The sequence below is a fragment of the Aptenodytes forsteri genome, unplaced genomic scaffold (assembly GCF_000699145.1).
Source record: "Aptenodytes forsteri isolate BGI_AS27 unplaced genomic scaffold, ASM69914v1 Scaffold267, whole genome shotgun sequence".
NCBI lineage: Eukaryota > Metazoa > Chordata > Aves > Sphenisciformes > Spheniscidae > Aptenodytes > Aptenodytes forsteri.
Genome location: NW_008794173.1, coordinates 3,673,616 through 3,687,094, shown reverse-complemented (window position 1 = coordinate 3,687,094; position 13,479 = coordinate 3,673,616). Strand labels below are relative to the sequence as shown.

The following is a 13,479-nucleotide window of genomic DNA, read 5'->3' as shown; positions in this document are numbered from 1 at the left end:
CTCAGCCTTTTCCTCATCCTCGGTGACAATGTTCCCCCCTGCATCCAATAAAGGATGGAGATTCTCCTTGGCTCTCTTCTTGTCATTAATATATTTGTAAAAGCTTTTTTTGTTGTCTTTAACGACAGTGGCCAGATTGTGTTCTAGCTGGGCTTTTGCCTTTCTCATTTCTTCTCTGCACGACCTAACGAGATCCCTGTACTCTTCAACGAGATCCCTGTACTCTTCAATGGTATTCTGTAAAACAGCATGAGGCACAAATTTTAGCCTAGCTGCTCGAGCCTAACTTCTAATCGTACAGCAATGCCATCATTTCATTAATGTGTAGAAGTAGCAGGTAAGATCTTTGTTTCATGGTCTTAGTGTGAATTAATGTACCAGCCCTATCTCAGTTTGAGGCAGATCAACCTGAACTGGAAAATGTGGTGCTGGCACATTTGGATTTATCAGACTTGTTACATTGCACTGTGCTGAAAATGATGGCAATGCAGTAGCTGTATTATTTGCAGGTCAGCTGTCCTTGCCGTGTGGGTAGCCATGGCAATAAAGAGTGGAGGTGGCTGCAGGACAGAAGATGGTAACCTGTGTACATTGTTCATGGTCTCAGTGATTAGCTGAGAAAGTCCTGTTACATTTAGCAGCTTCCACACTATGTGCAGAGATTGTGATTGGATACCAAGGGAAAAAGTACAGCACAAGCATTAATTATGCTCAGTTGCTTTTTTTCAAACTGAACAGAGCAGATAGCAGCTAAGCTGGGGATTCCCAGTTGAGCAGGCTCCTTTATCTTCTGCCACTTGCTTGCAGGTACAAGGAATTCACCAAGGAGAAGTCTGGGAAGACAAACCTGCCAAGGTGCCAGCATTGCCTCCCTAACATGCCAGTCTGCATACCTGCCATTGCTCCAGAAGACTGAAAAACGAGGTGACGAGTCTTTAAACCAGACGAAGATTAACAGGAAAAACCACTCTTGCCCTCTCCTATGTAGTGTTGGAAGCATGGAGCAGTCTTTCTCTTAGTGCTACCAACAGAGCCTTCATCCCAAAAAGGAAGTCAGGAAGAGATATGGTCCAACCCCATAGACCCCCATTGGTCTTTTGGTACCAGGACTGTTACAGGGAAAACATTCCCTGAAAGTATGCAAGAGCAGTACATTTCCTCCATGTCTTAGAGGATAGGGAATGTTACTAATTTTCATTGCTTTTTATGATGGGTATTAATCCCTTCAGAGCATCCCTTCCTTGTTATTAGCCCAATACTCGGGCTTTTATCACCTGTTTCCCCAAACAATGCTACCTACGTACTCCAGAGCCATTACCTTGTACCAAATGTGTTTTGCTGTTCTCCTTCCTTCCCCATCCCTTGAAATGTGCCAACCCTGTTACACACTGCCTGAGCTCTGCTTGTGGGAAAGTGGTTTGGGACATTTGCAGGCCATCTTTGCCTTGTGAAATGGTCGCTCACATATCCCCAGTCCCTATTTGGTTGGTGTCAATATCTATGGGAGTCTTGCCTTTACTTTGCTTAGCTACTGAATCTGGAGATGGCCCCAAACAGGGCCTTTTGGGGTAACAAAAGGACTTTTTTAAATTGATGAGTAGAGCTTAAGATTTTGCTATTCCAGCATCAGAACTTACTAATACTGGTGGTTTCATTTGCAATAGCTACAATGTTTGCTTGCTGAGCATCAGACAGAGAGTGGATCTGTATTTTTAATCATTGATATTAGTGATTTTACTTTCAGTGTAGGAGCTTTAATGTAGGTCTTGATTGCTCACAGGAGGCAGAGCACTTTGAAAATCAAAGTGCATTACTTTTCACCATATTGTTACATTACACCATTATCTAGAGAATGAGGTGAGCCATTCAGGAAACTGTTTGTAAAGCTACTGGCCTGACAAAATTGAGCAGCGCTTCACCAGCATTAAGAATAGAGGGTAAGCATGCACACATTAAGAGAAGGTTTCCTTTGTCTCCTCCCCTCCCTCATTCCTACTGATCTGGAAGAGAATGTGATAACGCAGAAATGAACTGTCGTCCTTATTCTGTGGGGCCAATAGTGATTTGAGCCTAACAGTCCATTGGTTTATTGTTATAATTCTATTGAAGCCAGAGAAACACACCAGCAGAGAAAGTAGCCCAGTAACTCATTGCTCTGTCGTCATCCTCTAATGGAAAGGACACAGAAAAACTTTCTTGAAAAATTCCACAAGTTTTCTTAAGTACTTAGCTGGTTATTTGATATCCTCTCTGCTTTTTTAGTGAATGGCAAGTGGATGATACTTTGCACATCCATAAGCCACAGGCATCAGTGTTTGTGAAAGGCTCAAACTTACCTTCAGCTCAACATCATCTGTTTTAATACAGCATCTCCATCTGCAGAGGGGGTTGATCATATTTATCTAGCTCAAGAGCAATGATATGAGGCTGACTTGCTTGGAAATGCCACATGGAAAGGCTACATTTTTATTACTATTTGCATTAATTACTTTTATTAACTTCCTCAGCTGGATTGGAGCACTTACAAGAGATAGAGCACTTTGCAAATGAAAGTACATTATTTTTCATCATATTATTGCATTACACCATTATCTAGAGAGTAAAGTGCACCCTTCAAGTTATAACAAGCTGTAATTTCATTAAAGGCTCCCTAGGATTTCTGGACCACAAGAGCAAAGCTGCAGCAATTTAGTCACAGGAGCCAGAAAATCAAATTATAACCCCTTTAATACCCAACTGGGGATATGCTATTGCTCTGATATACCCCAGGTTGGATTAAGTGTTTCTGATACGCTGAAACTGGATGGATTGTAACTTTTAAGGACATTTCAAGCTATAGTAACCATTCAGAGCCAACCTTGGCATCACTGTCCTTTCCTGCTCCTTTGACATAGAGGTCAGGGCCAAGAGTCTGTTTGGCAATGAAAGGTGTGTTTTTTCCTGCTCCTTGGGAGGCTGTGCTCTACTTTGTGAGCCATGAGGAACAAAAGTGAAGAAGTACCTAGAGAAAATGTTTTCTGCAACTGAAGGTAGCTGCTGACTTCAAGACCTATGGAAGCAAGCCACTTGCTGGCAGAGTTTATGTGAAGTCTGCTTACAACACAGTGAAACAATCTCATTGCTCTACAAGGAATGCTTTACATTTTGCAGCACTCTGCTTTGCTTTCTTGCTAGTGTTGTAGCTGGGTGCATCTCACTCTCACTATGGTCTGTGGATGACTTGTGTGCGCTGATGGGTGTGAGATGCAATGCTCAGCTCAGTCGGAAACAGAGAAATGTTATGATACCTGGAGCTTGGTTTGAACTCATTGCTGTAACATAAGCAGCTGGCTCACTGGTACAGTAATATGGCATGGCTCTATCTGCATATCAGCATTAGAATAATTCCTGTCTGGGGTTTTGTAAGTTGTTCATACATGTACCTGGGACTAAGTGAGCCCCTGATCAGGAACCACTCTTGGAGAATTTCAAAGCAAAGCACTGTTACCATTCTTGGACTTCTGGGATTTAGCCTGAAAAGATTCCCATTGAAGCACTTTACTTCCTGCTGATTCTTGGCCCTAAAGTCATTCTAGCCTTTTGTGATTTGGAAGTTTTAATAAAAATGACTCCATTGTGTTGGCCCTGGAGGGAAGGGGGGCCCAAGAAAGCTGGTTAATATTCAAGGATCACCTCCTCCAAGCTCAAGAGTGTTCCATCCCAATGAATATGAAGTCAAGCAAAAATGCCAGGAGGCCTGTGTGGATGAACAAAGAGCTCCTAGCCAAACTCAAACACAGAAAGGAAGCATACAGAGAGGCTGGAAGCAAGAACAGGTAACCTGGGAGGAATACAGAAACATTGTCTGAGCATCCAGGGACGAAGTTAGGAAAGCTAAAGCCCAAATGGCCATGGATGTCAAAGACAACAAGAGGGGCTTCTGTAAGTACACAGGAGACAAAAGGAAGACTAGGGAAAATGTGGGCCCATTGTTCAATGAAACATGGGTCCTGGTTACACAGGACCTGGAAAAGGCTCAAGTACTGAATGCCTAATTGCCTCAGTCTTTACTAGCAAGACTGACCTTTAGGAATCCCAGGTCCGAGAGACCAGGGGGAAAGGCTGGAACAAGGAAGATGTACCCTTGGTGGAAGAAGATCAGGTCAGGGAATACTTAAGCAAACTGGACCGTAAGTCCACGGGCCCTGATAGGATGCACCCAGGAGTGCTGAGGAAGCTGGCAGATGTCATTGCAAGGCCACTCTCGATAATCTTTGATCAATCATGGTGACTGAGAGCAGTGCCTGAAGGCTGGAGGAAAGCAAATGTCACTCCTATTTTCAAGAAGGGCAAGGAGGTGGGTCCAGGCAATTACAAGCTGGTCAGCCTCACCTTGATCCCTGGCAATGTGATGGAGCAGCTAATCCTGCAAACCATTTTCAGGCACAGTAAGGACAAGAAAATCATCAGGAGTAGTCATCATGGCTTCATCAAGGGGAAGTCATGCTTGACCGCCTTGATGAACTTGTACAATGAAATGACTGGCCTGGTAGACGAGGGAAGGGCAGTGGATATTGTCTACCTGGACTTCAGTAAGGCCTTTGACACTGTCTCCCATAAGATCCTTGTAGACATGCTGTAGATGTATGGGCTGGGTAAGCTGTCAGTGATGTGGATTGATAACTGACTGAATGGCCAGGCCCAGAAGGTGGTGATCAGCATCACGAAGTCTAGTTGGAGGCCAGTAACTAGTAGTGTACCCTAGGGGTCAATACTGGGACCAGTCCTGTTTAACATCTGCATTAATGATCTGGATGATCTCCATCCTTGGAGATATTAAAAAATTATCTGGACATGGTCCTGAACAGCTGGCTGTAGGTGACCCTGCTTGAGCAGGGAGTTGGACCAGATGACCTCCAGAGGTCTCTTCCAACTGCAACCATTCTGTGATTCTGTGTTATTAAGGAAATTTCTTTAATTCCAGCCACTGGCTTTTGAGAAAAACAAGCTTTACATTTTACCCCTCTTAAATTGCTTCCAGTGGTGATTATTTTATTAGGTCACTTCCTGTTTTAATTTCTATCTCTGTTATGCTGCAGCTCATGAGACTTTCCTTCTGCTGTAAAGCAACATGATTTCACTGGGCTTTTGTTTAACAGATGCCTTGCAGGCTTTTTTTAATGACACTAACTGGGACTTTGTTTATCATGTGGGTATCACACGCCTCCTAGATGTTAGCCATTGCTAAACACAAGAGGGGAAATAGGATGTGAATCTTTTAAACTAATATTTTCCAGTAGAGATACCCCTTTGATCTTTAATTATTTTACCACACATACAGAACATCTTTAAGAAGTCTAATTAATTTTTGATTCCTTCAGCTTCTTCAAACTTCTGCAACCCTTTCTAAGTGAACAGTCTGAGTATTGCAGTTTCTGTCTCAGCAGAACTACTGGCCAGTATAGAAAGAGTCCCCAGATTTCTCATGCAGAGACTGAGCCAGACAAAATCAGTCATAACAACCACCTCCTCTGCATCAGCCCAGTACATAACAGAGCAGGCAGGATACAGAGCGCTTTCTGGGAGGTCCTAGAACTTTGTGGAGCAAGTTCTTAGTTACATTCATCAGTAGACAGTTTTTCATCTCTCTCAAGTTACTTCTGTTGTAATGTTACTTCTGTAATGAGTGAAAGGCTCAACTGATACCTGTAAAATACTTTGGCTTCGTGCTCTGCCAGCGTAAGTGTCTCCAAAAGCTGCAAAGGCAAGGTAAACTGTGAAGGGTTCATCTGGGTTTTGGCTGGTGAAGGTAAATACTGAAGGGAGTCTGCAGAAAGATGCAGCACTCATTTCATCCTGTCTCCTGGGAGGGATGCTCATCCCGTGTCCAGCCTCATTTTTTTTTTCTCTCCAAGGGAGGGTCTTCCCATTAGGCAGTCTTTGCTTCAGAAATCCAGCCTCTGCCTTGGTAATTTAGAGGTAATAAATCTAAGTAACGAAGAAGCCATAATTATGCACCATAGGGTACGCATACAGCACATGCTAGCAGGATTTATGAGCCAGAGTGTTTGGAGACCTTAAATGTTACATAAGTCCCACCCAATTCAGGGGAGATGCCTTTTTTGGCTCCCCTCTCCACAGTGCCTTCTACACATGCAAAGCCACTTGGAAATCAGACTTCATTTACAGCATTTGCAGCATGCCCTGCAATCTCTCGAGCATGAAAAACAAGATGTTGCCCAGCTATGCTCCATTCTTTTCTGCAGGGTTTTCTGCTTTATTAACAAGAAGTTTCAAAGCAAGGAGTGTTTCTTCTGCTCTGTGCCTTTTCCCCACATGTAGCATTGCAGCGTTATCACTGCTGTGCCTGTCCTCAGCACAGGCCCTCCATGGGAGGGCAAGGCAATAGAGGTTCAGTGGACCTCTGGGGGGGAAAATGTGTCCCACACAACATATTAGCCGGCCCAAACACAGGGGTGTTTCCCAGCGTCACCTCACTAACGCTGTCAGTTCCCCAGCAGTACAGCCTGCCGCATGGCAGGGGATGCACTGTGTCACATGCTGGAGCATGGGCTTTCCCCAAACTCCTCACAGATAAACAACCCATCTCTAATTATTTTTCCTTGTTGGTCCCAATTTTGTTACATCTGTAGCCAAATATGGTGTTTCTGACACTGTTACATAGGTAATTTTGGCCTGATAAGATATTATTGATACATTGATGAAGATGGCCTTGCATCCCATCTCCCTTCTGACCCTATGGTCCATGCTGGTTATATTTAATTTCCATTATATGCTTTTTGGACAGAATTATCTTACTTTAGCCTTGATAAAGGCTTGATACCTACTACTAATTAAACACTGTCTGCATACCAGAGCAATGACATAACCCAGTTAGTGCTCACACCATAGTCCTGCCCTTGCACAGTTTTCATTGCACCTCTGGTCCCCATCAGAGGCCTTAGATAGCTTTGAAGCCTAATATTCCAGTGGACGCTCTTACTCACAATAGCATTGAGAAGTCATCACTCATAAACTGATTGGCACTATTGATTTGGTCCTGCAGTTTCAAAGCGATGTAGTAGTTTTGGTTACTTAACTCATGGTGCATAACAGGCCTTTGTGTTACAAAATTCTGTAAACCAAGTTCATAAAGGCTGTTTTATATTGCAAATCCCAAAATAGAGCCATCCAGAATCCCTAATAGCATTTGGAATTATACCAGATAAGCACATGGACTAACAGGATCCTTGTTGCAGTGTACCTGATATTGCATCCTTGAAAGCAAACAAAACTCCCTTCCCCGAAACTTGAGTTGCATAGGTATGAATTAGAGGTATAAATACTAGCTGCAAAATTCAATCCCAAGCAGTTTGAATCCAGTTTGCCCATAGCATTTCGTATCGGACATGTTAGACAAGTTCACTGTGTGGCTTCAAAGTCCACATCTGACTTAGAGTCCTAACTTCCTGGTGGTCTTTCCTAGGATTCAGTACTGCCCTAAACACTGATCTGAGATGACTCAGTCTCTACCTGAATTGGTATTTGGGTCTTGCTGTGTCACAGCTTCCAGTGGAATAGTCTCGGAGAACTTTATTTCCTATATTATCCAGTCGTTCCAGATTTACCCAATTAACAGGTGTCATTTTGCCATGAAAGCACTGACATCACATGTGTATTTGTGAAAATCCTCTTAGCGAACTCCTGAGCCCTGTCCTGCTTTCTATACTTCCAAGTTGATGGCCTGTTTTCAGTTAAGCCCTGCAGGCTAACTCTTTTTTTCCCCTTCCCCTTTTTTTAATGGTGACCTTTGCAGCTCAGCACTTTTTATTCCTGCCATGATAGCAAAAGCAATGTTGTTATGACTGCTGACATTTTTGTCAGAGCATGCCAATAAAGGTTAAAAGATATGCCAAAGCAGCTGCCATTGTGTTTGCAAGCAAGGCTCAATGTTCTGCTTTATTTCTTATTTTCAAAGAACGGATACAGTTTCTTCCTGCTCTTGGACAACTGCTGGTGTGGCTAGAATTTGTCAGAGAGCAATAACTTATTTAACCTGAACAGCTTTAATATTATTCTCCTGTCTTTCAGTATGCATTACCTCATTGCATATTTCAAATGTACATGCCTAATTTTGTGCTTGCATAGATGAGTTACTTGAATTATTCTTTATCCATGCAATATTATGCAATGAAGCTACATTCACTGCATGCATAAAAGAGGTTTGTGCCCATGCAACTGTACATACCCATCGCCATATGAGCCCCTAGAGCACAGACACTGGTCTGTGACCAGTCACCTGTTTAATAACAGAAAAGAAAAATGTAAAGATTGCTGCATCCAGGAGGCAAAGTCCAATTGAAATAATAGCAGGTAAGTCAGAGAAAAAGAACATACTTGCCAATTTTCAGGGCCTCGTTCTTACCTGGTTTTCTTTCTCATGTGAAAGACAGGAATTCAAGCCGTAAGTGCTTCCTCCTGCCATTTGGACAAGGCACTGAGTCTGACTTGACTCACAGGGAAGTGTCAGATGCTCAGTCATCCAGCATCTATTTTCCTAGACATCTCCAGTCCAAGTACCACTGCTTTCCTTGCTCAGCTTAGCAAACCTGACAAGACCACAGCCCAGAGTAGTCTGGCTGTGAAAGAGAAGCTGCTGAAGTCATTAGGAGCTCATTTATTTTCTGAAGATACCTACCTGTGTCTTACTTTTTTTTTCAGTGTTTTTCACTGGCATCTACCAAACAAGGGAATAAGGGAGGAAAGAGGGAGAAAGAGGAACTCAGATATTGTGGTGTCAGCCAAGTAAAAATTTTGGGATGATTGCATTACTTACTACAACAGAATAGTAGTGGTAGAGTAGAGTAGAGTAGTGTGTGGTCAAAGCCTGTAGGAAGAAACCTCATAGCCCAGCCCCATCTGTCATCATATCAGTTGCAGTGTTTCTCCCAGGGCCATCTCTCTGGATTTTTATCATCCTCCAGCTGATGGGTGCACCTTTTTCTTCAGGCTCTCCTTGGAAAGCCTTAACCAAGAGAGCAGCCTAGACTTACAGTCTGTGTCCTTTAGCGTCTCTTTCCATTTGCAACCTCTGGCGCAGTTCAGATCTTACAGTTTTGGCCAAGGCTTGTGTTTATTTATTTTTTCCCCCTGTGTTTTTGGCAAGGCCATTCTCTTCACATAAGTGGCTGTGATGCTGTTCCAGTGTGTGATTGAAATTGCATGCTTCAGTGTATAAATCAGCTAGATGAGGAAGAAAATGTGTACAGGGAGATTACTGCTGTGGCACTATCATATGATAGGCATATGAAATGAGAGTGTGACAGAGAGCACATCTTCCAGAGCTTTAGATCTCAGCCCATAAGGATGGCAAAATGCTCATGCTCATGCTTCAACAGAGGGTTACAGCAAATTCTGTGTTTCAACAATCAAATTTCATTGAATCATAGAATGGTTTGGGTTGGAAGGACCCCTTAAAGATCATCTAAGTCCACCCCCCCGCCATCATGCTTCAACAGAGGGTTACAGCAAATTCTGTGTTTCAACAATCAAATTTCATTGAATCATAGAATGGTTTGGGTTGGAAGGAACCCTTAAAGATCATCTAAGTCCAACCCCCCCGCCATGGGCAGGGACATCTTTCACTAGATCAGGTTGCTCAAAGCCCCATCCAACCTGACCTCGAAAACTTCCAATGATGGGGCATCCACAACTTCTCTGGGAAACCTGTTCCAGTGTCTCACCACCCTTGTAGTAAGAAATTTCTTTTACCCTTACTAGAAAAAAATTGATTTTTCCCTACATAAAATTCTGTATTAGTCATCTCTGTGTGAGCAGGGTAGCCCTTCAGTGGACTGGTTAAAGCACATGAGCTTTCATACTGTGTAGCACCCAAGGAAGTAGTGTGGCTAACGTTTACATATAGTCATACTGACTAGCGACTATAGGAACTGTATAGGAAGAGAAGCTCTGGCACCTGGCCCATGAGCACACACTGCCAGAAGGAAGATGCTGGGAGCTTGGGTGCACCCACACAAGGCTTAGGCAGCTGAAGGGCAGCTGTCTTACAACTCCCATCACCCATGGGGCATGTGACATCAGGATCTTCTCTGGGCCCTGGTCCAACTTGTCTGTGAGCCACTTGAGGCTGCAAGGACAGATGGTAGCAGACCAAATGGGGCATACTCTACTGAGCTCGCCCATACTGCAGGGGATGTGGTCTAAGCTTTGAGATGCTGGGGTCAGTCACTCTACAAATCTGGGAGTTAAACAACTTGAAAACTTCCTGCCTAACACTGAAGCCAGAAGGTTCACTGCACGTGGTGGCCAAACAGGCCCATGCTCAGCCGATGTTGAACTGCCTGGCATCCAAACCCTGTAAAGTAACCCCTTGCAAAACATTGGAAATTGTTTGCAACCCATTAAAAAAAATCCTTTTTTCTCCTCTCTTTTCCCAGTATCATTCCGAACCCTAACCCCAGACATCTGTTGGTACATGTCAAAGTAATAATTCCCTCATTGTGAGAGCACTGCAAAACTGAACTATATCACATGGATATTGGGAAACATCTGTAATGTAGCCATGTCTTCTGACGCTACGCAAGAAAGAATGAAATTGCCATGTGAATGTAAAGGGAATCAGATTTCAGGAGGATGGCAGTCACAAACAAACTTATGGTTGTTGCTATAAGGCCTCCCTGAGAGCTGATGCTGAATTACAAGGTACATTTTTTCCAGGTCAGATCAGCAAAGATTTTTCACCATTCAAACCAGAACTGCCCTCCTGAGCTTGTGTTTCTCTCTGTAACAAACTCCCAGGGTAGCTCATGTCCTTTATTCACCATTTCTGGCAGCATAGCTGATGCCTGCTGGTGCTTCTGAAATGGTATCCCAGCAGTCAGGCAGGGTTAGTTTCTATAGTGACTGGAGATTAAAGAACTAAGCTTTAATCTGAATGTAATTTATCAGTCCATTACATTCAATTCACCTGGTTATTTCATGTCCGTCTTCAAATCTGCTACTTGGTTTCTTCCCAGCAACTCCCTATTGAAAGAGCAAAAATTATACAAGGACAGGACCAAAAAAAAAAACCCATCTAGAGGCACAATGGTTCATATCTACAAGGCTGGGGACTCCCATCTTACTGAAGGGCCTGGCTAACAAACCGTCGTAAGAACTGACCAGGGTAGTGTAGGTAATGTTTTGAGGAAGGCATAGAAAGGTAAATCTAATCAGTCCGCAAGCTGGTTTTTTTCCCCACAGGAATCAAAATCAATAGAAGCACAAAGAGACCCTCCCCAGTTTCAGCCCCGTGCAAGCTATTTGCTCTGGTGTTTTAGCCCAGCTTTCATCTTCCTACATTCTATTTAGACCTACAGTCTGTCACAGGACTTTCCTGTGCAAATGAGCATTAAGAGCTGTGCTGAATGCCACCAGCTCAGGAAAATAACTGCTGTGCTTATTTTGCATTCACTTTGCATTGGCACAAGCCACTGTGTTGGACAGAGACCAGTGAGGCCCAAAATGTTTTCTCCTGTGCAAGCAGTGAACTGATTTTAAGTTGGCACATTGATCACCTGAAACTCTAGAGCTCTATTACAGTGATAGCTCAGGTAAGTGTCCAAAACAGAAGCCCCTGTAATAAGTGTTGGCTCCTGTCCGTAGATACATGTAGGTCTACAGATCTGGATTGTGCATGCACAAAAACATTGTGCTGTCTGGCTTTCAAAGGTACTGAGCTCCTTTGGCTTCAGTTGTTCTGAAAAAACGGAGAAGATGCTACAAAGCTATGATAGAAAAGCCATTCCCTGAATATCTATTTGTAGATTTGCAATGTTCCCCTCTTTGAATTAGTGAATGTAAAATATTTTTTGAAAATTAATTATACAGTACAAGATCAAATATGTAGAAATATATTGCAGAAAGTCCTATTAGAAGGTATATAAAGAAGGAATATAATTAATAAGCCAAAACATCAACACCCAGTACCTGCAGAGAGGGATAATTGTACTCTAATTCTTTCCTTGGCTACCTGGTTCATCACTTACATGTGTTGTCTAAAACCACACATTTCCTGTGAACTTTTGAATCTGATATTCTTAATCATGTTGTAGTTATTAGACTTATGTGTTTAAAGCCAAATTTAATGTCAACTGGAGATCTAACACTAACAATTTGTTACTTACTTGGATACTTGTTATTAATAAATAAAAAATTGAATTAATAAATATTTTGAAGATAAATGCCACCATGTATGCTGTTTGTTTACATTGTAGATGCTCTGAAGTTAGCCAATGGGATTCGGCCGGTCAGGTTCACTTGCTGCTTTTGGTCTGTTTCGCTTTCTGTTCTCATGTGCTGACACAAGATCCCAGCGCTTGGTTGTTCAGCTTTGAAAAGGAGGAGAGATGAAAAATGGTTTAAAGAGAAATTTTAAAAGATCTCTTACTAGTTCTGCAAAATGTTTTTTTAGGAGATAGATAGGGGAAGGAACAAAGTTCTCATCGGCTTTAAATAAACTGTCCTCGTTTCCTAGATCCTGCAAATCGTGCGACGCCCAGCCAGACCTTAGATGACCAATTGTTTATGAAAAGGCATAAGGCTTATTTGACTACCGAAGCATCCGAGAAGGAAGGCGGTGAGGAGGGAGAGGCCCTTGACAGATGATACATCCATCACACTCCTCACTCCTCAGCAGAGCTCTGTGTCAGTGGTGCATATTCGCTTTAGCAGGCAAAGATTCGCCATCTCTTATTTCCTGCCTTTAGATTTTCTTGGCACGTCAGGATCCATGTCCTCCCTGCACACCCTGTGACTGTAACTTCAAGTGGCAGTGCCTGAATTCATACAGCTCTTGCCTTCCCTGTACACCCCAACGTGTCATAGCCAGGCTCTGCTCTAGCTTCAGGACACACTGGAACGTGACCTGGGGGAGGGACAGGGGGAGAAGAGGAAAGATAGCTGGGGGTGGTGAGGAAGGGATTTGAGTAGGAAAGATATTGGCTCGTGTTCATTAATTCTTGAGCTTTACATGAAAGAATGTAAGAAGTAATGAGCACTGGTTTGAAATAAAAGTCAAGTTGTATAAATTCCAACTTTTTGGCAGCTAAATACATTAATTGCATCAGACAAATACAGATCAAGGCAAAATTTTCATCGAATCAGCTTCCAGAAAGGGTGCAGCCTTCTAAAAATACACAAGCACAGTCATCCTAGATAACATTGCTCTTCAGATGAAGAGAGATGGTCAGGTCAACTGAAGCAGCGTCTTTGAGATCCTGGTCTTTGGTGTCTTCTCAGAGCACTTCATCTAACGCACTGTTAGATGAAAATGATGGTGGAAAACCAGAAGCAGCTGATCAAGGAGCCCTTCTGAAATATGTACAATACAGTTTGACTATTCTGGAAGTTTCTGTATGGTCATCACAACCCTAAGCAACTATTCCGTATGGCAAACTAGAGGCCACAAACCAATTTGCAACCTGATGCCATCTATGACTC

General features: G+C 42.9%; 1 long non-coding RNA gene across 2 annotated transcripts in view; it reads left to right on the top strand.

Annotated features, from left to right (window-relative positions):
- The window catches only part of LOC103902756, a 77,308-nt gene extending 64,296 nt beyond the window's left edge, over positions 1-13,012 (top strand). For both annotated transcript variants that reach the window (XR_657803.1, XR_657802.1), the window contains 2 exons: positions 808-924; positions 12,515-13,012. This is a non-coding gene — a long non-coding RNA (uncharacterized LOC103902756). The remainder of the gene's footprint in view (positions 1-807; positions 925-12,514) is intronic.
- Positions 13,013-13,479: the final 467 nt, after the last annotated feature.